The sequence below is a fragment of the Urocampus carinirostris genome, chromosome 20 (assembly GCF_059441175.1).
Source record: "Urocampus carinirostris isolate Australia breed hairy pipefish chromosome 20, RoL_Ucar_1.0, whole genome shotgun sequence".
Taxonomy (NCBI): Eukaryota; Metazoa; Chordata; class Actinopteri; order Syngnathiformes; family Syngnathidae; genus Urocampus; species Urocampus carinirostris.
Window position 1 is genome coordinate 9,366,582 of NC_142368.1, and position 23,528 is coordinate 9,390,109.

At 40.9% G+C, this 23,528-nt stretch overlaps 2 protein-coding genes across 3 annotated transcripts in view; one reads left to right on the forward strand and one right to left on the reverse strand.

Moving 5' to 3' along the window:
• Window positions 1-1,967, forward strand: part of LOC148346186 (uncharacterized) — a 51,770-nt gene extending 49,803 nt beyond the window's left edge. For both annotated transcript variants that reach the window (XM_088324830.1, XM_088324831.1), the window contains one exon: window positions 1,601-1,967. The gene's annotated coding sequence lies outside the window, so the exon portion shown is untranslated. The remainder of the gene's footprint in view (window positions 1-1,600) is intronic.
• Window positions 1-17,176, reverse strand: part of tmem200a (transmembrane protein 200A) — a 44,184-nt gene extending 27,008 nt beyond the window's left edge. The window contains exon 1 of the mRNA XM_088324829.1: window positions 16,735-17,176. The gene's annotated coding sequence lies outside the window, so the exon portion shown is untranslated. The remainder of the gene's footprint in view (window positions 1-16,734) is intronic.
• Between the last annotated feature and the right edge of the window lie 6,352 nt (window positions 17,177-23,528).

Here is a 23,528-nt window from a genome sequence, read left to right on the forward strand (position 1 = left end):
ACTCAATTATACAGAGGGCCGAACAGGATAAATATTTATTGAATACACTTTCCTTTAAAAAAAAAAAAAAAAAAAAAATATGAATTTAAAACAGTCAGGAATATTATTCCAGAATTAAATGAGTTAAAAATCCATAAAAATATCTCCTGTCAAAACTATAAAAATGAAAATATGAATAAATATAAAATATATATGTAAATATAAATAAAAAATAAAAATTGTGATTTTCACTTTGGGAATTTATTGAAAAACATCTTCATATTCTTCTTTAACTCTTGAACTTTCTGTATATTTTCTCTGGATTCAAGGTTTTACAGCTTACTCTGAAGTTGAAGTGCCGTTTTACATCAAATTCCTTAATTAAGGCCACAAAATCTTCACAAATAAGACACACGGGTTTACCGGCAATGTCAGATAACATGATTTTCTCGGCCATTGTGGTTTTTAGTATCCGAGTATAATTTGAAAGTTATCAGGGTTTCATAGACCCGGGCCATTATAGTACAGTAATCCCTCGGTTATCGCGGTTAATGGCGACCAAAACCACCTGCGAAAAGTGAAAATCCACAAAGTAGCGACGCCCCTTCAAAAATGCTTTAAAAAAATATTATTATTATTATTTTTAAGGGCAGCACGGCGGCGCAGTGGTTAGCGCGTGTGCGGCACAGTTCTAAGGTCTTGGGAACCTCCTGTGTGGGTTCAAATCCAGCTACCGGACTTCCTGTGTGGAGTTTGTATGTTCTCCCCGTACTTGCGTGGGTTTCCTCCCACATTCCAAAGACATGCACTTCAGGTGGATTGGCCGGTCCAAATTGTCCCTAGGTGTGAATGAGCGAGCGAGTTGTCCGTCCCTGTGTGCCCTGCGATTGGCTGGCAACCAGTTCAGGGTGTCCTCTGCCCACTGCCCGATGATTGCTGGGATGGGTTCCAGCACCCCCGCGACCCTACTGAGGATAAGCGGTGCAGCTAATGAGAAGAGATGAGATTATTTTTATTTTATTTTTAAAATTGTATTATTATTATTATTTTTTAGACCAGGTTAATGGGGACCAAAACAACCCGCGAAAAGTGAAAATCTGCGACGTAGCGAGGGTCCTTCAAAAATGCTTAAAAAAAATAAAAAATTATTATTATTTTTTTTAATTTTATTTTTAAAATTGTATTATTATTATTTTTTAGACCTGCGAAGCTTTGAACCCGCGAACGTGGAACCGCGAAGTAGCGAGGTCCCACTGTAGATGTATATAAAAGGATTTCGCGGGCCGGATATCATTGTACGCCGGGCCGGATGTGGCCCGCGGGCCGTGAGTTTGACACCTGTGATCCAAATCAAGGCTTCCTTTTTTTCTACTGCTTTTATGAATGCGAATATTTGATGTAAACACTGATTAGGGACCGTTTAGTATTCTCTACGGGGATCTGAATTATTCATCGTATTTTCATCAGGCTTATAAGTAGCATGACATCATCACGACGTTGCGTAATAACCCATTTAGTACGTGGTAACAAGCCAATCAAGAGGAATGACTGTCATTGCCGTTGGTGCTTTTTGCCCCCGCAAACTACTCCGATAAGACGTTTCTTCACATTCTTTTGACAGGTCAAGCGATGTCACGTGATGCTCTGGCACGTTTTGTGCTGCTGCGGCTGCTGCTAGGTGACATGTTTCCGTGGCAACCGCCAGATGTGAGCAAAGGTATGCCACGAACAATCGGGGACGGCGAAAGGATTCAGCATCTTCCCAATAGAATAGAATAGAATATACCTTTATTGTCATTGTTACAACATGGGTTGAATATATTGTGACAACGAAATTGGACGTGGCACTCCAGTTCCACATTTTACAGTGAGGATAAAGATAACAAAGAGATAAAGGAACAAAGAAGATGTTTGTACTGTCCTTGATTGCATAGGCTTTGTTTTCCTCCGGAAGGGTGTGTATGAGGGGGTGAGGGACAGACAGAGATGGCCGGATCCAACTAGATGTTTGATTTTACTATACACACGGTCCAGTGTTTTTTTTCCCCTAATTGCTCAGTCCACGTATTGAATGAATTTGGGAAGTACAGTCCTTAAGCATGCCCGATCAAAGTCGCCGGCGACGATAAAAGCTCTGTCCGGGTGTGCGAGCTGCTGTTTATTGATAGCAGCGGGCAGGAGATTTAGCATCCTGTGAAACGTAAACAGCAACCACAATAACCACGGTGGCTTCTTGTGTTTGTTTTTGTTTCAGATTTGGATGTGCGTGAGTGTTATTACAAAAGACATCACCTTATTCCTACCCTCGCAACCCCGGACTTGTCTTTTTTGAATTTTAAACGATATTATTGCGGAAGAGCGACCTCTAGAATAAAATATTCAACCTCTTGTACCAGGCTGCGGTTATCCTGTTTAAAGTGCTGCACAGAGTTCATTATTCCAAATCCAATGTTTCTCATATTTATTCAGATCAATGCCATGGCTCCCCTGCAATCTTAGTAAGAAATTTAATTTAATAAAGATTTAAAGAACATTGTTGTCAAAATCCAGAACAGGAGGAGAACCCAAATGCGTGACGTTTCTCAAAAGTAGTGCGCACAACTATTGCATTTAAGAAAGAAATAATAGCAAAATAGGAAGGAGGTGTGCGAGTGTCTGATCTTGCCTGCGCCTTCTGCTGACCACCACAAAGGTAAGAAATCCTATTCATAATTCTTTTCTTTATCCTTTATTTTTTATTTTTACACGTTCATGTTAGCGTAATCTTTTGTACGGAAGATTACGATAACGCGAACGTACGATTAGCCTGGGTTAGCATTATGTTTACGTTGAACATTCAGGTAAACATTCAGGGTGTTGGAACGGAGCCCAACTTTTAGGGTGTTGGAACGGATCCCCCTTTCCAATGAACCGCTCACCACTTGTTGTGGACACCCGGGTGCTAAATGACTTGTAAACGACCTGATTTTTTTATTTTTACACGTTCATGTTTGCGTAATCTTTCGTACGGAAGATTACGATAACGCGAACGTACGGTTAGCCTGGGTTAGCTTTATGTTTACGTTAAACATTCAAGGTAAACTTTCAGGGTGTTGGAACGGATTAAAACGATTTACATTATTTTTAATGGGAAAGGGTTCTTGAACTGATTATGGTCGAGAACCGAGGTTCCACTGTACATCCTGTTGTAATACAAAAGAATGAATAAATAGTAATACAAAAACAATCCTTGCTGTAAATCCATGCTAGCGTCTGACATGCTAACACTGTGACTCAGTTATTTTTTTTGCTTCAATTGAATTATAACAAGCGCAATCCAGCCCGTGTGTGAGCGTTTGTGTCTTGGGTGGTGTGTGTTTTGTCGTTCCAGCAGGAATTACTCACTCTGTCTTCAGTCACCCACACTCATTTTGACACACACAAAATAAAATGGCTGAGAGATGGGCACTGTTTGTTTCTGTGGAAGTTTTGGTCATTTGTAATCAAGGTAGCTTAATGAAAATTGAATTAATACATTTTCTAACTTGATTCGCTTCAATGTAATCGAATACAAATTGGTATTTTAAAGGCACGCTGTGTAATATTTGACCACTAGATAACGTTGTATGTCGGATACAGGGGTCTCCAACAATTTTGAAGCTGAGACTTTATTGAGGTTATTACTATGTTGTTGCTATGTTATTACTATGTTATTACCAGGTTTTTCATTATTAGTGATTAAAGTCAAACCCCATGCCAGTTAGAAATCACATTTATTAATAAATCACAATGACCTGTGATCTACATTCAGAACCATTCCGCGGGCTACCAAAGTGGGCACCACTTTGGAGAACCCTGGTCTAGTACAACCAAAAACAAGTGCTAAAAAGCACAAGGATGTTAGACTACAGAGACTCAAAGTGACCAAACCTCAACAGTTCTTTTGATCTTTTTTACCAAGTCAAACAAAAGTATTTTGTTTTTTGGGGTACACTTAGAAGAAAGTTGGCATACACCATGTCATCTCCCTCTAGGCAAGCTTTCTTTTATATAGAATACCGTATTTTCCGCACTATAAGGCGCACCTAAAAGCCTTTACTTTTTTCAAAAGCTGACCATGCGCCTTATAATACAGTGCGCCTTATATATGGATCAATATTAAGTCGCAAAGTGTTGCAACTAATGCAAGCAGCCGCCGACTAGATTTCCCCCCGAACGCGAAGTAGTCCGCGGTGTATGCTGGGATTTATATACCGGCGTTTCATTGGCTAACCAATGTGTCAGTCTTTGTTTGAATCGATCATTATTGGCTAAAGTTATTCGGCGGTAAAGGAGGCGGATCCTTTTTATCATTTACAGGCTCGCATAGGCTAAAGGGGCAAAACAAAGCCTGCAATTGGCCGAAAAAGATGTGTCAATCATCAGTTGAATCGATCACTATTGGCTAAAGTTATTCGGAGGTAAAGGAGGCGGATCCTTTTTATCATTTACAGGCTCGCATAGGCTAAAGGGGCAAAACAAAGCCTGCAATTGGCCGAAAAAGATGAATGTGAATAGCATGTTAGGTTGAACTAAGGCACAGAGGAAACAGTATTTTACTATTCTGTACTGTATTTGTAAATATTTTACTCTCATGGATTTACTACACTCACAAATTTAAGAGGACCATGGTTGCACATTATTATTGAACACAACGACTTCGGTGAGCTACTCCGGCTATATATTTTCCCAGTATCTTGTTTCAGACTGATCTCGATGTTTCTGTGATATCTATTTTTAAATTAAACTCAATTCTAAGTGTTTATTGTCATATGCACAGTAAATTTGCGAGCGAAAAAGAAAATAGAATCTAAGGAATGGTTGGCATTTCTTGAATCCCAAGACTTTAACCTTCCGAATGATATTTGGCTTTCGGAATAAGGGGGGTAATAAGTTTAACTGAACTATCTGACTGTTTTGTCGACGGTCCCATTGTAGCGCCTTATCATCCGGTGCGCCTTATGTATGGAAAATATAGGACCAAAAACTATTTTTTCGGGGTGCGCCCTATAACCCGGTGCGCCTAATAGTGCAGAAAATACGGTAATCAAAAATTCCTTGACCGATGAGAATTCTTGAGAAACTTGATAGGTTCTTATGATTGTTTGAATATTTTTAATTATTATTCAAATCAATCGTTTTTTCAATGAAGGACGTTTTTTACCATTAGGAGGCGCCAAATAGTACACAATTTCCCTTTAATTTTGAGAATGGCATCTTAACTTGGCATGCTTTTTTCTGTGTGATACCAATACTTAACTTTACCGATAATAGAAATTGGAAATCATATTACAAAATGTATAGATAATTTCTAGATTTGGATTTGTTTTCGTTGTAGCATTTAAGAGTGCCATATTTTAGTCAAAAGTGGTTCTTAGACAATGTTTTTGTCTCAATCCTGCACCCTGCGTTCTGTTCCTCGGCTGTTCTCTGTTTTCTCTCCCTTGCCCTTACCTTATTTGGTCACTCAATTCCAGGTTCTATTTTACTCCTCACAGCTGTCGTGACTTCTCGTGATTTACCCGCGTTTCCCTCCTTTCGCGACTGTTCCTCTTTCAGTGCTCTGTCGCCTTGGTTCCTTGCTAGTTGTGTCGGTGTGCCTAACCCCTGCCGGACCACCTTGATTAGGAGTACCACCACCTATTTTTGTATTTATTGAACAAGGAAACTTTGCCCGTGTATTGGATTGCATTTATTGGTTCCGGTGTTCTGGACACTGTCTGCCTCACTGCCTGCTTACCATTTACAGAAACCTGCCCTAATAAAGGAGTACAAATTTTACTATACTCGGTTCTGCATTGTGCTTTTTTTCTCCTTTCTTTGCCAGGTTTTTGGTTTATGGGGTTATCCGTAGCAAGAAGATGGCAGGCAGTTATGACAGCTCTTTCTAGGTGATATACAAATGCATGTTTATATAATAGGTCATGTATTTTTTCTTATTATTCAAACAAATATTGTTTTTTTTAATGAATTATGGGTTGTTGTTTTTTTACCACAAATAGGCGGTGAATAATACAAAAGATCCCTTTTTAGTACAATGAAACTAATGACAAAGTACCAATATTACAACATTGATATATGTGTCGATACGATTTCCTTACAAAGTATCAGTACATGCGTGGTGACCGACACCAGTCATGGCTGCCCTTTTTACAAGCACAAATTTAAAATGAATGGAGATCTATTTTAAGCAGAACTTTGTGTTTGCTAGTATTTTTTTATTGTTATTGTTGACTACTCAAGAGAAAAATACCAGTATCAGTCAGAAAAAAGTGATGTAGAATATCTGTATTATTCTTATACAAGGAACCATGTTTTTTACTGATACAGAACATCTGGATAATTCCTATACAGGGAAGGATTTTCTTTATTGTTTTTAACAATTAGCCTGCCCTACTTACGAACGAGTTAGGTTCCGGACGATCGTTCCTAAGTTGAATTTGTTCGTAAGTTGCTTCAGTGCTATATTTCGTGTGTTTGACGTTTATATAAGTATGTTTAAGGCTTGTATAAGCAACCTGTATTGTTTTGTACTAAAAGAAAAAAAACATAAAATAAAATGCTCTATAAAGATAAAGAAAGTTGACTTTAACTTACTTTTGGAAGATGGGCTTCAAGAGGTCCTCCTTCGTGGTAAAAAGCATTACGAACATTTTCTCAACCGCATCAAGCTTTCTTATTGCACTTTAATTTCAAAAGAAACGGCTCGTCCCTTCTTTACACTTTACACAAACCATATTCAATGGATGCAGCAGATATTAATCAATAAAAAGGTCAAAGTTCTTAGCGCGCTGGAGATACAGTATAGAATATTTACACGCGAACTAGGAAGAGGCAGCCGGATTTCTTCTTCGGGCTGGATGCTGGCTCTCACAGCGCCACACACCGGTAGCGGCGGAAAGAAGCACTACAGTAATGTCCTATACTCAGAAAAAGGTGCACACAATACGAAATGTAACTTACAGCAATGTCCGGATATTTTTCGACATCCCGAAAAAAATGTTCGTATCTACTGTTTTACGTAAGTCGAATGGTCATAAGTAGGGGAGCGTCTGTACTTGCCCAAGACAGACCCCCGGAAAATGGTGCCCCAACGCCCCTAGTGGTTAAGGGATTCCCAAACACCAAACAAAATTATACATTAAAACCTAAGAACAGATCCAGAACTAAACCTAACCCAAGCATTGGTTGAACAAATAAAAGTACAGTATATTGTACTTGTAAACGTTCATTTATTGATTACAAATACTTACTCTCTTAAGGACTGTTTAGCTAATCAGAATGCAAAGAAACGTATGAAAAACCGTAAAGCAGCAAGACCGTGAAAGATATACCGCGTTACTCGCGAGGGATTACTGTAATTCCTCATTTTTAATCCCTAATTGTAGGAAGGCCTGTATCGGGAAGCCAATACCTGTATTATATCATCCTCATTTGCGATACCGAAACTGTCAGGACCGGAACGGAAACAGGACCCACTTGCGTGACGTTTACCACAAGTTTTATTGAAAGAGAGAGGAAGGGCTGCACCCACGATCCGGTGTTCGCTGGGCGGGGGAAGCAGGTCGCTCTCGTACTCGGATTGTGCTCCGAACACGGAAGTGGATCTTCCGCAGCGAGCGATGGTGGTGTCTGGGGCGGAAAACTGGTCGGTAGCCGGGACTGGGAGAGCAAGACGTGGTCGGGATCAAAAACGAGTCGTAAGTCGGGACAGCAGACGTGGTCGGAATCAAAACGGGTTGTAGCCGGAGACAAGCGGGAGCAAAAACGGGACAGGCGGGAGTCAGGATCGAAAAAAAAAGCTTGCGTGTAAAAACAGAGGTTCGCAGACGGACTGAAGACAGGGGATTGACAAGAGTGGGTTCAAATAGTGACAGGGAGCCAATCAGAACCCGCGGCAGGTGGCGCCAAATGAGCGGGCACAGCTGAGTCACATCAGTAATCATGACAGAAACCTTGAAATAAGGATAGTATCGGCAATGAAACTAATACTGGTATCATTTCTCACCGATCCCTTATTTACCATTGCTTGACTTAAAATGATTGATAGGAAGCTGGACAAGGTTGAATTGAAAAAAGTAAAAAGAAAGAAAAAAGAAAAAAACTTCTGGGTGTCATAACAAATATTTGAGGTTTGACTTCTATAGTTTGCTATTATTTGTTTATAGTTTCAAAGTTTTGGGCTTTGGGCCGCGTAGGCCAGACCTGGGCACTCCGGTCCTGCAGGGCCGTATGTTCTGCATGATTTTTGAGGTTTCTCTGATCCAATACAGGTGATTCCAATCACCAGCATCGTTAACGAGCACTTGCTAGCTTGCTAACGAGGTTATAATTTGTATCACCTGAGTTAAAGAAGAGCAAACTTCAAAATCTGGCAGGACGTATGGCCCTCCAGGACCGGAGTGCCCAGGTCTGGCGTAGGCTCTAGTGCATCTATCTATAACTGGATTACTTTCAATTACTTTTGGATTACTCCAATACCAAAATATGCTATAAAAGACAGAATAAACTAAATATGAATAAAATTACAAAATTTTGTGCAGGCTTGGGGAGTAACGGAATACATGCAAAAATGATCAGGTTGCGGGTGTAGGCTTTGTAGACGATCTGAAAAAGGTAGGCTGTAAGGCAGGGCTTTAAGTACAGAGCTTGATTGGCAGGGAATTAAGAACAGCTGGTGGTAAACGAGAACAGGAAGGTGGAACAGATCAGGGTGCAGTGACAGAGCAGGGAATTACTAAATTTTGTGCAGGCTTGGGGAGTAACGGAATACATGCAAAAATGATGTTGGCAAGCTGTTTGGATTTATTTTCATTTTGTTCCTCTCGCATTTTATGTTCGTTTTGCCGGGGACCAAAGAGATCAAAGCCAGGAGAGAAAGCTTACCACGTGTTGTGAGTCATCATTTTATTCATATTTAGTTTATTTTGTCTTTTATTAGCATATTTGGTATTGGAGTCATCCAAAAGTAATTGAAAGTAATCCAGTTAAAGTAACCCTACCCAACCCTGTTTATGACGCATTTGCTTTCAATGACCATCTGTCAATCAAAACTGGTCTTGATTTAAGACCCTTTCATACCATGCAGCCTATCCAATTAAGTGGTTCCATTCTTAACGAGACAAGCAAATATGGCCAACAAGCGTTGAGAAATAATTAAAGGGCTTTTAGACGTTCATCCAGTATTGAAGAACTGTGTATTAAATATGCATGCTTACGAGGAGATGAAATACAAGCTACATTCTTTCACATTGTTTCTTTGCAGCGTGAATAAAGCGGAGGTCAGAAAAAATTCCCGCAGGGGCCACAGTTAAAAAAAATAGTTTTTGAAAACCAATATATGTTTTTCAGATGTGATCAAAGAATGTATATTCAATAATAGATTTCATTTTATTTTTGCACAATTTGTGACAGGCTTTAATACACTTTAGGGAGCATTTGGGATTTAAAGGGATAGTGTGTATTATTTAGCACTTCCTTTTAGAAATTCTTGTAGGTCAAGAAATGTGTATTATTTTTACATAAAGGCATAACGAGGGAGCTAGCATTATTGTCCGCCATTTTGCTGCTACATTTACCCCCAAAAACTTCACGAAAGGCCGGGTAATAAATGAAGAAACCTGGTGCAGTTTGGTTACTTTGAATCTCCGTAGTTTGTATTCTGCGTGTGCTTTTTAGCACTCGTTTTCAGTTGCGCGGCACAATACAGCAACATATAGCGTTAAACTAAAACCCATTGTCTTTTTAAGCGAAAATCAAAGTGTATGCTTCACTTATAACTGAGAACAAATAATGATACTTTTTCTTATTTTAAGTATTAATTTTCCTGACTATCTAAAAATAAATAATCAAGAAAACGCTTATTCGTGTATTTTTTCTTTAATGTAAATAATAAAAAAATACTAAAATCATAACTTTTGTGTTCTAAAATTTGTGAAAATATATACAATGAAATAACATCATGAAAAAAATGTTAAAAACAGAAAAATTCTAAAATACTTCAATACGAAAGGTGCTTAAAAAAGAAAGTAAGGAAATATAATCAGAAAAATAATCTGCTATGGGCACAATTTTTTAGGGTAAGATGTTGGTTTCTTGGTGAAACCCTGCTATTTCGCTAAAACCAAACAATTCTCTACTAAAAACTCTTGTATAGGATAAAACAGCATTCATTTATTTTTTTTCATGTGTTTAAGTCAAGTCAAGTCAAGTCATTTTTATTTGTATAGCCCTAAATCACGAAGAGTCTCAAAGGGCTTCACAGATTGTTACACTATATTACACAAACTATTTTCAACCGACAAGAGGAGTAGGTTATTCGTATGCAATGGAGTAGAAGTGAGTTTTAAGTTTAGATTTAAACATTTCCACTGAGGTTGCAGATCGAATCTCAGGGGGAAGAGCATTCCACAGCACCGGTGCCCGGATGGAGAACGCTCTCGAACCAGCAGAAGACTTCTTTGCTCTCGGGATCATCAGAAGACCAGCACTCTCAGATCGTAGGCTTCGGCCCGGGACATAGTGGCAGATCAGATCTGAAAGATAAGAGGGAGCAAGTCCATGTATGATTTTGTACAATACTAAGAGAACTTTGAAGTCACATCTTTGGCTAACTGGGAGCCAATGCAGGTTAGCCAAAATCGGTGATATGTGATCGTACTTTTTTGTCCTGGTTAAGAGCCTCGCTGCGGCATTTTGTACTAGCTGAAGAGACTTGATTCTGGACTTCGGGAGACCGGAGAGTAGTGCATTGCAGTAATCGAGACGGGAGGTAACAAATGCATGAATTATTGTTTCCGCATCAGACTGAGACAGTATTGAACGGATTTTAGCAATGTTGCGAAGATGGAAGAAGGCAGTTCTAGTAATTTGTTTTACATGCATCTCAAAGGATAGTTCAGGGTCAAATATGACACCTAAATTTTTAACTGAGTCACTCTGTGTGATGTGACATTTGTCAATGTTCACAGCAGTTTTTGAGAATAAGTCCCGGCATTTAGAAGGACCAATGACTAACATTTCAGTCTTTTCAGAGTTAAGACGCAAGAAGTTGAGTGACATCCACTCTTTTATCTCAGTGAGACAGGCCTCCAAATTTCCACAGTTTAGTGTGGAAGATTCCTCCAACGGAAGATATAGTTGAGTGTCGTCTGCATAGCAATGGAAGCTGATATTGTACTTGCGAATAATATCACCTAACGGAAGCATGTAAATGTTGAAAAGTAGGGGGCCGAGCACTGAACCCTGCGGAACACCGCAGGTAACATTAAAGGGCTCAGATGTCGTTTCACCATATTTAACACAGTGTGTCCTATCTGAGAGGTAGGATTTGAACCACGAGAGGACAGCTCCTGAGAGACCAATCCATTTTTCCAACCGTTCTAGTAGGATATTGTGGCGCACTGTGTCAAAAGCAGCACTAAGATCCAGCAGCAGCAAAAGTGATGAAGCGCCAGAATCCATTGACATTAGGAGATCATTTGTTACCTTGATCAGAGCTGTCTCAGTAGAGTGGTTAGCCCTGAATCCTGATTGCATGGATTCAAAAAGGTTATTCTCCGATATGAAAGCATTCAGCTGCTGTGCCACTACTCTTTCGAGTACTTTAGAGAGGAAAGGTAGGTTTGACACAGGTCTGTAATTACTTAATATTTCTGGATCAAGGTTGGGTCGTTTCAGTGTGGGTTTAATAACGGCGGACTTAAAAGCTGCTGGAACTACACCTGAGGAGAGTGATGTATTTATAATATTTAGAACTGAAGGCCCAAGGACGCTAAAAAGACTTTTAATAAGTGAACCTGGGAGCGGGTCGAACTGGCAAGTTGTCGGTTTGGCCGCATTCACCACTTGTTTGAGATCATCAAGTGACAGTTCACTAAAACCGGCCATTTTCCCAGGGCAGCCACCCTGTCGTGCATCTGTAAATTTCAGTCCTTTAATACGTGTGGTACTAACAATATCTTTTGCAATTTCTTCCTGTATGCATTGAATCTTCTTAGTGAAGAAGACCATTAAGTCCTGAGCAGAGTGTGTCGAACTGTCTGCGATAGGCTGTTGCCTTGTAAGCGATGCTACAGTGTCAAAAAGGGCTTTGGGGTTGTTCTTTTGAGACGCAATCACCTTCGAAAGGTAGGCCGATTTTGCAGAGGCAAGGGCCGCTTTATACTTTAACAAGCTGTCACACCAGGTTTGATGGAAAACCTCAAGCTTGGTAGCGCGCCATTTTCTCTCCCATTTCCTGCATTCTTTTTTAAGGGTTCTAGTTTCATCAGTAAACCAAGGTGTGCGTCTTTTAGGACGTGATTTTAGTTTTATGGGCGCTATTGAATCCAGCACACTAGTCAGGGTGGTATTGAACTCATTCATGAGTGAGTCAATCGAGCCATTGTATTTAGGAAAGGACGCAACTGCTCCAGGAAGGAGTTCAAAGAGCTCAGAAACTGTGCCAGTGCTTATATTGCGTCCGCTAGATCCCTCAGCTTTATTAACTCTACATTTAGTTAGCACCTCAAATGTCACTAAATAATGATCAGAGATAACAGTAGTACACGGTAGCACCATAATGTTTGAGGTTAAAACTCCTCGAGTCAGAATCAAGTCTAGCGTGTTCCCATTTTTATGGGTTGGCAAGTCAACCAGTTGAGTAAAACCAAATGCATCAATTAGAGAACTAAACGCAATAGTAAGTGAACTGTGTGGGGAGTTCATATGAATGTTAAAGTCTCCCATAATTATAATTTTGTCTGCATAGGTTACTAGTTCAGACAAAAGTTCAGCAAATTCGTCTAAGAAAGTTGTGTATGGCCCTGGTGCACGATAGATAGTTATTACATCAATTGACAATTGAGGGGACCGCATCACAAGAGCCTCAAACGTTTTGTAATTATTAGAGGTACGTGTATTAAATTTGAGCGATTTTTCAGAGATTAGCGCAACACCACCACCCCTTTTCAGTGTGCGTGCTATATGACTACTCTCGTAGTCTGGGGGAGAGGCATAATTTAGCGCTAAGTGCTCATCCGGGCGTAACCACGTTTCACAAAGACCCATACAGTTAAGTTTATAATCACGAATAATGTTATCAACAAGTAAAGCTTTTGGAGCAAGCGATCTAATATTTAACAGACCAAATTTCAGCTTTGCTGAATCATTTGACTTAGCTGAACTCTTTGTAGTCTTTGTCGAGATCTTCAAAAGCTCCCGGCGTTGTGGCCGCTCGTGAGCGCTGAGTTCAAAGCGTCGGTTGTCCGGCGAGGAATGAATGGTGGAATTAGTTACATCCTCGCGTCCATCTTGCTGCTTGGACTTCACACGCTTCACACATCTACCTGCACGGCAACCACGTTTCTGTCTCCTTTCTTTACGGGGCCGCCGCCGCCGTTTTTTAAGAGGAATAGCTGTCCACAAGGATGCCGGGTCTCTTTGAAGTTCGCTCGGTATATCATGGGCGGTATAAAAAGTGCCCGAATAATCGAAATTTAGACGCCCACCCAACCGAATAAGTTCGTCCCTACTGTAAGTGTTTTTGGCCACACATGTGTCCAAAAGTGAAAGCAAAAAAGACAAGAGAACGGCAATAAATAGAAGATTAGCTGGAGAGCTCGCCGCAAGCATGTATCCATGCGCAGCCATCTTGAGCTAGCACTCATGTGCTTCTTTTGAATCTGTGATTAAAACAAGACATCAATGCTTTCCTTTTATCACGAGCTCTCTCACTACCAGTAACCAGCACAAAACGCATCCCTGCTCTGTCACTGCACCCTGATCTGTTCCACCTTACTGTTCTCGTTCTGAATTCCCTGCCAATCAAGTTCTGCACTTAAAGCCCTGCCTTACAGCCTACCTTTGTCAGATTGTCTACAAAGTCTACACCCGAAACCCGCTTGTCTGCGCTTCTGACTCTAAACCTGGACCTGTTTGACCCTTCTGCCTTCTTTTCTGCCCAGACTCGTGTTTTACCCACTCCAAGACCTGCCACACCAACCTTGTTGCTCAGTTTCCTCTTTGTTCCATCTTTCAAGCCATCTTTCTTAAAGGTAGTCCCAAATCTCCACTTCAAGATTTCTCTTCACTCCAAGACCCTCTCCCCGTTTCCCCCATCCCTAAATAAACTTTCTTAATGTGACGCAATCGTGGTCCTCGTCTGATCCGTTACACCTTTAACAGTCTGATTTTTTTTCCCTTTATTTTTAAGAATGTTTAAAGTAATACCGAAAGACGCTTGTTTATGTATTATTTTCCGTATTGTACACAGAATTATAATAAAATGAGAAATATGAATTGTTTTTTTTCTTTTTCAACCTAAAAAAGAACTCTAAACCTTCAAATTTGGGTATGCGTTCTATGTAAGTTTTTTAGAAGTACTTATCGATGCAATGATTGATCAGTCAAAAAATTTCGCTGACAACTATCACAAAGCACAAAACTCAACGGAAATTGAACACGGGTCACGGTAGTAAGAGCGCTGAATCCTAACCACCAGTGATATAGAAAGAAAGAAATGCAAAAAAATCAAAAAGGGAAATAAGTCTTTGGTGTATCTGATAATGAAATGGACTTTGAAGCAACAAAAATGAATACATTATAAATTTCATGTAAGGCTTATGGTCATAGTTTACATTGTCACTCACTAATTTTAAATTTTGCTGCACATATGAAAAGACATTTTGTCACTTACAATGCTAATAAATACAGTGTATGGAATATTTTCTTCAAATTTTGTTAGTTTTCAGCCCTGGAGTATCTCAAATCTCAGGGGATTTAAAATATTACCGATTGCAGCCATGCAACTCCATGAGGGTAGTGATTTGCGTGCCCTCTTTGTAGTTCTTGATTATGAAATACATAAATTGTCAGAACAGGAGTAGGACCCAGATGCGTAACGTCTTCCCACAAGCTTTATTTTACGGGAATGGGGCAGTCATGCACGTGAACACAAACGCCAGTGATTCGGCGATCACTGGGTGGAAGAAGTAAGATAGAAGTCCGGCGTGGAAAAACAGGAAGCCAGAGGCCGATGAGATCGATACCAGATACCCGAGCAGATACCGGACAGGACAGCCAGGATCAATACCAGATACAAAAACAGATAACGGACAGGACGGGAGAGCCAGGATCAATATCAGATACACAAGCAGATACCGGACGGACGGGATCGATACCGGACAGGACGGGACAGACAGGATCGATACCAGACACTGGAGACTGGAGTCAGCTATCAGACAGGACGAGACAGACGGGATCGATACCAGACACTGAGGACTGGAGTCAGATATCAAACAAGACGACATAGATGGGTGCAGAAGTTTGTTGACGGAATTTTACAGTTCCTCATGCTGAGGTTTTGGAGTTTTTCCTTGCCCTCATGTAGGTTTTAGATCAGGGGATGGTGTAATAATAGTCTGTAGTTTGCAGTGGTCTGTGATTAAGAGCGTCACAAATAAACATGACTTGACTACTTAAAAAATATGTGAAAATAAAATTATATGGGAAAAATAAATATTTTTTCCCCCACTAGAAGATTAAGTTACAAAAAACACTAGTTTAAAATATGTATGTGAAAAATAATTAGCAAAAATATTTGTTGAGCGGGGCAGCACGGCGGCGCAGTGGTTAGCGCGTGTGCGGCACAGTTCTAAGGTCTTGGGAACCTCCTGTGTGGGTTCAAATCCAGCTACCGGACTTCCTGTGCGGAGTTTGTATGTTCTCCCCGTGCTTGCGTGGGTTTCCTCCGGGCACTCAAGTTTCCTCCCACATTCCAAAAACATGCATTTCAGGTGAATTGGCCGGTCCAAATTGTCCCTAGGTGTGAATGAGCGAGCGAGTTGTCTGTCCCTGTGTGCCCTGCGATTGGCTGGCAACCAGTTCAGGGTGTCCCCTGCCCACTGCCCGATGATTGCTGGGATGGGCTCCAGCACCCCCGCGACCCTACTGAGGATAAGCGGTGTAGCTAATGAGATGAGATTTGTTGAATCGCTGGTAAGGGGGAACTTGGATAAGACAATAGATTTATGATGAACCACTGATGTATAAGATAAACATTTATATTTTTTCTCATATGTCTACATGTGCTGCTGCAGCATGCGTGTTTACATCAAGCAGCTTAGCATAAAGCTTGCAGAAAGGGAACTTGTGAAGTTGTGTTTATTTTAAACTACACGATTTCCAATTCTCTTTTTGGATGTTTAGTCTGACAGTGACTATTGTAACGATCAGGGAAAAATGTGTATACCAGTTTAAAAGTCCGTACAATAAATAAACATGGTTGGGTAGGGTTACTTTAACTTGATTACTTTCAATTACTTTTGGATGACTCCAATACCGAATATGCTAATAAAAGACAAAAGTAACTAAATATGAATACAATTATGACTTACAACACGCGGTAAGCTTTCTCTCCCGGCTTTGATCTCCGGCAAAACTAACATAAAATACGACAGAAACAAAATGAAAATAAATCCAAACAGCTTGCCAACATCATTTTTGCCGTTCCAGGTATTCCGTAACTCCCCAAGCCTGCACAACATTTAGTCATTTTATTCATATTTAGTTTCTTTTGTCTTTTATTAGCATATTTGGTATTGGAGTCATCCAAAAGTAATTGAAAGTAATCCAGTTAAAGTAACCCTACCCAACCATGTAAATAAAACAGGGAATTGTATCAGTAGGATGATGAAAAAAGAGAACGGATACATTTAATGGTAATGTAACGTTAGATGGTGCGTTCAGGTACCTTACCTTTTAGTAAATCCGTCACTTTCCCAGTATTAAATCCATCTTGTCCAGTAAAATCTGCACCACGCTCGAGTCAGCAAACATGCGTGCATGAATGCATGCACAGTGGAGTCTTCTTCTCGCTCTTTCTCTATCTTCTTGCTGCCCTCTCGATTCTGCACTTTTTTTTACAAGTTCATCTTGCGCGCTCCGAAACAACAGCTTGCACTCTTTTCCACCTCCCCTTTCTTTCGTTTCAGTTTAGAAATTCCACAAAATGCACGCGTGGCGCGGAATCGCTTGCAAATCTTCAAACGGAAAGAAAATATTAAAGTCCTCGACGTTCTCCGATTCTGAATGTTCTCCCGAACTGTTGCGTTCAAAGACCGAGAATGGGTCACTAAAAAACTTGTCTTTTCGGTAGTGAGGTCTTTTTCCTCCACCTACTCTCCTTCCAGTGATTCGAAGCGCTTTTTACGCGTGAACATTTGCGCGAGCCGTGTGAGTCAAAACCAGGGGGAGGGGCAGGGTAGGGGGAGGTCGTACGGAGGTAAATTGGTCCTCAATGCACCGCCTATGGAGAATGAAATCAAAATGGTATCAAAATTGCAAAGCAATTAGTATTTTTTAAGTATTTTTTATTGCCACAAAGGTAAAGCCCCCCAAAAAGCATGTTTCCAGTTCTTTTTCTCAAACAGAATGCTCATTCTTGCCGCTAGAGGGCAGTACATTTCTGAAAGAACTGACGTCCAGCAAAAGTTCTATCAAGTCAAGTCATGATTATTTGTGACGCCCTAAATCTTAAGGAGTCTCAAAGGGCTGCGCAGACTACAGACTATTGCACACTACAAACTATTATTACACCATCCCCTGATCTAAAACCTACAGGGGTGGGCTGTGCATTTCACACCTAGGCCTTCATTGGAGGCTTTTAGTGATTGTTCACAAAGGAAATGGTTTTGTATGTAACCGCGGTGTACCTGTCCCACCAAAGATCCACATTCACGCTGGACTGGATGATGAGGTTTTTATTACAGTTTCTGCAGATGAAATGAGTCACAACATTAGCTTCTCTGCTGGCTTTGATCTCTTTGATCTCGTTGGCAGCTCGCTCTGTAGACTGCCCAAAGCATATCAAAGAGCTTTCTTTTCGATTTACATAAAATACATTCTAGAATATCACAATACATTTTTACATCCATTTTAACAAGAGATCGTATAGTGTTTTTTTTTAATGTTTACAATGAATTCAACATATTTTTCTTTAGTCAGAATTTTAACCAACATCATCCTTTTTTATATATATGAGAACATATAAATAAGAACAATAATGAGTATAAAAACGGATACAATTTACCTGCAGATGAAATGAGTCACAACATTAGCTTCTCTGCTGGCTTTGATCTCTATAAGGGGAATTAACATTTTAGCACAACAGAAACAAAATTAAAATAAATCCAAACAGCTTGACAACATCAATCACATTACTGTGCATGTTGAGATATTTGTCAGCTGTGGTTATAATGTTTAAAATTAACTTTTTTTGTGGAGCACCAAAAGATGTGTCTTACCATTGGCAGCTTGCTCTGTAGGCTGACAACAAAACCTCGCCTTCCAGTCACATGTCCAAAGCCAAAACAAACCCTACCCCATACCAGCAGGTGGCACTGTTGGCACTCATCATTGCAGGGCACTTACCAAAAACTATACACATATTTCAGCAGGAATTTCAATAAAACAAAAGCTACGTATAGGCCAGCTCAAATGTAGGCTGAATGATAAAGCATAGTACTCAAAAAACAAAGCTAAATATTTGGCCAAACTGAGTTTGACCTGCTTGGATTACAGTGTTTAAACTGTAATGAACTACTGCCACATACAGTGCCGGGGTGGAACAACATCCTACCGAATTCAAGATTTCAATTACATGACAGTCATTGACCTAGCTGGGTGGCCTTGGGGTAGGGCACTCTCCCTTAGACTGGGAGGTCTCCCTGCTTGGCGCTCGGCATTAGGAGTGTAGAGTATTTGGACAGTGAAGCAATGCAGTTGAGAACATTTATTACAAATTTTTGAAATAAAGATAAAACAGCGTACTCTGGGCCGGTCTGATCAGGAGACAGTTTTCACAGTCAAAAGGGCGTGCAAAAATATTTCTGCCCCTCTCTTATAGGAAAAGGTGTGGATTTAACATCAAATTAAATTCAAACAGGCTCTCCTGGAAACTCACTTTACAAGATAAAAGAAAGGATCTCAATGAACAAGAGACTTTTTTAGATTTTCTGGATTTTAAAGGTTGTTTGATAAGATAAGGCTGACGCATCGGAAGACCTTTCCTGGGAATGTACTGATATGAAAGGATACAGCTAGTAAATACTTTATTCAAATATGTGGATGAACATAAGTGCATTTATAAATGAGTAATGTTATTAGTGAATTCATGCTGTGATGATTAAATAATAAACTTAATATAGCTGGAAAACTCAAGCGATTGTGACAACATACTCAGTGATACATTTTAGTAACTTAACAGAACCTAATGAATCCCAACGTCGGGTGTTGTGACACATCGGGTGGGTATCATCCCATTGTTTACAGTAAACAGTTTGTCACGAGACTGTCATGAAACGGGTTGGGAAGCAGGAAGACGTCAGACCGTACTTCGGTGTTCCTGTGTGTTTCGCCAGACTACCAAGTACCAAAGATTACTCTCCTGTTTTGATCCCTGCCTTCGGTTCCAACCTGTTTCTGCCCCGCGTTTACGATCTACTCTCCTGCCCTGGCCATCGACCTGCCCGCTAAGACGAATTGATTCTGCCTATCTGTCACGAAACGGGTCGGGAAGCAGGAAGTAGGAACTCATTTGCGTAGACGATCTGTCACTTCAATTGAGAAAGAAAAGTTGTCCAACACACAAACGGACCAAAAACAAAACAAAGCAGGCTCAAATGCAGGCAAAACTACAGACTAGGCATTTAACAGGATTAAAGAGAACTTGCAGGAATCTCTCAGAATGTAACACCGAAGTGCAACAAAGTCCGACAAGCACAACAAGAATAAACAGGTATCAAACAGGTTTTTAACAAGGGTAAACAACGATCTGGCCAAGGACAGTAAGTACCCATAGGAGTAATCAGGAAATGCAGGTCAGCCGGTGTCAAGGGGCGGGGCCAGCTGGGCGCCATGACAACCGTGCAGGACTTGACACAGTTGTAGGGATTCATATGGGAGCAATTCCCTGATAAATTAGGGATAAGGTGAGGAAAAAGAAGAATGACATGACAGTGATTACAAAAAAAATCTAGTTTCTGACTAATACATCATTAGCTAAGAGAGTCCGCTAACAAAAGTTTGACTGCCCCTGTGGAGTGTAGAAGTCTTCGCTCTTGTGTATATATTTTCCGTCCGATTAGTCTCGAGATGTTATCATTTTTGTTCTCCGAGGAGATTTTAACAGATGTTGGCATGCTGCTCATTTCCTGTGTTTACATGAGAGTGAAGTCTAAAAACCGTACGAGCGCAAGACATACTTGTTTGCCTGCACATAATCCCGATCTTGGCATCTAAAACTACACGTACACGATGCAAACGTCTAATTGTTAAAAATACCTCAGGCGACCACACACAACGATGAGTTGATGTAGCCGTCGATGGGGTATGCTGTTTATACTCTCACATAAAATATTTTGTCAGAGTGCGTACCTAAACTGTGAAATATATGCGATCTTTACACATTGTTACATCACCCACACCACTACGGAAAGTATTACAGATGATTGTATATGATTGCATTTATTTTTTCCCGATTGTACATTAAGGCGTATATAAAAATACAGGGGTGGGCCATCAGGGTCTGCAAGGCCTTCTCTTGCAGGCCTTCGCTCTGAAAATGCTTGTCTTCCAGTGATCCCAAGAGCCAAGAAGAGATCTGCAGTTTCGAGCATGTTCTCCATTCTGGACCCAGTGCTGTGGAATGCTCTTTCCTCTGAGATTCGATCTGCAACCACAGGGAAACTGTTTAAATCTAGGCTTAAAACACACTTATATTCTATAGAATAGAATAGAGTAGAATAGAGGGGCCCAGGAGGTAGAGCACTCGTCTTGGGATCAAGAGATCGCAGTTCGAATCCCGGCTCCTCCGTGTTACATGTCGAAGTGTCCTTGGGTAAGACACTGAACCCCTAACGCCCCCAATAAGCAGGTTAGTGCCCTACATGGCTGCACGGCCGCTATTGGGAGATGTGAAGCACAATGTAAAGCGCTTTGGGAAGTCTTGACTTGAAAAGCGCTATATAAATGCAGATCATTTCATTTTCATTTCATAGAATATACCTTTATTGTCATTGTTACAAAATGGTTTAACATATTGTGACAACGAAATTGGGCATGACACTCCAGTTTCACACATTCACAGTGAGGTAAAAAGCCCAAAAAGATAAAGGAACAGAGAAGATAAGGTTATGTTTTTGCAAGAGTTTTTCAGTTTTTTGTGCGGTGTGTGTTTAGGGTGGTAATGGCTCTGGGGAAGAAACTGTCTCTGAGTCTGTTTGTTTTTGTTTTGTGTGACCTGTAGCGCTTGCCGGAAGGCAGCAGGTTGAAGAGGTGGTCGCCGGGGTGAGAAAAGTCCTTGATGAGGTTTTCTGCTCTGCTGAGGTAGCGAGAGCAGGCAATGTCCTCCAGACTGGGCAGAGAGCAACCGACGATTTTCTGGGCTGTTTTGATGACCCTCTGGAGCTTATGAATGACCTATATTTCATGTTGACTATATTTGTGTATTGTTTGTTATTACAACATCCGTTGCAGCCTGGTCATTCCGGAAGGGGCATTACATCATGTGCGGTGGCTTCTCAAGGTTTCTTCATTTTCAGCTTTTTGAGTTTTTCCTTGCCTTCATGTAGGTTTTGGATCAGGGGATTGTGTAATAATAGTCTGTAGTTTGCAATAATCTGTGGTCTGTTCAGCCCTTTGAGACTCCTTGTTATTAGGGGGGGCCCAAATAAACATGACTTGACTGAATCATGCGATGTTTGGTATCGTTGTCCATCAATACCCCCCCGAGCGGACCGTGCTTAATGAAGCAAGGGTAATTAATTGAAAAATGAATAAGTTGTTGATTAATCAAATGTTTTTTGCACTTTGTTAGTTATCAATGTTATCCAATAATCGTTCAAATAACTTTTCATCTAAAATGTGAAACATTTCTTCGAATGTTGAACATAACGATAAAAATACTTTATTCGTTAAAAAAAATAAATAGTGATTTTTAAATAATAATCAAAAATATCATATGAACGGATATTTTTAAAAGATAGTTTCATGAGTACTGATGTGACACAGCTGTGCCCGCTCATTTGGCGCCACCCTCCGCGGATTCTGATTGGCTCCCTGTCACTATTTGAACTCAGTCCTGTCAATCCCTTGTTGTCAGTCCATCTGTGAACCTCAGTTAACTCTAGGCAAGCTTTTTCGACCCTGACTCCCACCTGTCCCGTTTTTTTGCTCCCGTCTGTCCCCCGGCTTCGACCTGTTTTTGATCCTGACCACGTCTACTCTTCCGTCCCGGCTTTCGACCTCTTTTTGTCCCCGACCCATCTTCTCTCCTATTCTGGCTTCCGACTCGCTTACGACCCCGACTACGTTTTGGCTCTCCTGTCCCGCTTACTGACCTATTTTTCCGTCCCCGACACCGCCATCGCTCGCCACGGAAGATCAACTTCCGCGTTTGGAGCACAATCCGAGTATCAGAGCGACCTGCTTCCCGCGTCCAGCAATCACCGGATCGTGGGCGCAACCCTTTCTCTTTCTTCCAATAAAACTTGTGAGAAACGCAATGCTAGTGGGTCCTGTCTCCGTTCTGGTCTTGACAGATAGGTTGATAAATTTTCATTTTTATTATGTATTTATCATGAGCCTCACTTTTCAGGAGCTGACAATATGTCTGCCATCTTGCAAAAACAAAACCTCATAAAACGCTGGGTAAAAGCATGAGAAGAAAAATGTTGTGGTTTGGTCACTGAGTTTTTGGAGTTTGAATATTTGCTTTTTTGCACTCGTTTTCGGTTGTACTACACAATGCAACAAAATCTAGCGGTCAAATAATACACACTGTCAATTTAAGTTAACAGCAAGCAGAATCAAAGGGAAAGCTAACGCTACTGATGCCCGCGGCTTAAGAATTTCACACTCTTTGGCTGTCTGCCTGCGGAGAATAAAAGCTAACTGTTATGACGCTCTGACTGTTATGCAAGCGTGTAGAGCATGCCAACACAAATGAGTAACGATTACGCCGGTTAAAAAGAATCTGACTGACTGGGATGATTTACAAGTGAGGCCTGTATTGTAACGAAGGCAGACTTAAGAGCTCCTCTGAAGGAGTTGGCAGACCGATCCAAATATCGATATTATTGATACTAACCAGGTACTGGGATCGGATTAATACTCATCTCATCTCATTAGCTGCACCGCTTATCCTCAGTAGGGTCGCGGGGGTGCTGGAGCCCATCCCAGCAATCATCGGGCAGTGGGCAGGGGACACCCTGAACTGGTTGCCAGCCATTCGCAGGGCACACAGGGACAGACAACTCTCTCGCTCATTCACACCTAGGGACAATTTGGACCGGCCAATCCACCTGAAATGCATGTCTTTGGAATGTGGGTGGAAACCCACGCAAGCACGGGGAGAACATACAAACTCCGCACAGGAAGTCCGGTAGCTGGATTATGAACCCACACAGGAGGTTCCCAAGACCTTAGAACTGTGCCGCACACGCGCTAACCACTGCGCCGCCGTGCTGCCCGGATTAATGCTATTGTCCTGT